General features: G+C 36.4%; 1 protein-coding gene across 1 annotated transcript in view; it reads left to right on the forward strand.

Moving 5' to 3' along the window:
- Positions 1–324, forward strand: part of LOC106308985 (2-oxoisovalerate dehydrogenase subunit alpha 1, mitochondrial-like) — a 10,328-nt gene that overhangs the window by 2,227 nt on the left and 7,777 nt on the right. The gene's annotated exons all lie outside the window — the stretch shown is intronic.

Genomic DNA, 324 nt, shown 5'->3' on the forward strand with positions numbered 1-324 from the left:
CCAACGATTTGAGGAAGTATTTACTTGGATATGACTCACCAAGAAACTAAGAACAAGTTCTAAATGAAGAACAAAGAGTTTAACTCAAAATCTTTAGACAAAATCGACTTCTGATTTATTAAAATGAAAGAGTTTCATACTTATAGAGTTTTGTAGATCTAGGAATTAAATAGAAAACTAGATCTAGATCTAGATCTAGTCACTACACGGAAATAAAGAGATAAGCTAGTCAAAGTGACCATTTGGCTTCTGTCCAGATGCATCCGAACCGACTAAGTCCAAAGCAGTAAGGATCAGCACATAGGCGGGACGATCAGCAAGGGC

Source organism: Brassica oleracea, chromosome C8, assembly GCF_000695525.1.
Source record: "Brassica oleracea var. oleracea cultivar TO1000 chromosome C8, BOL, whole genome shotgun sequence".
Classification (NCBI taxonomy): domain Eukaryota; kingdom Viridiplantae; phylum Streptophyta; class Magnoliopsida; order Brassicales; family Brassicaceae; genus Brassica; species Brassica oleracea.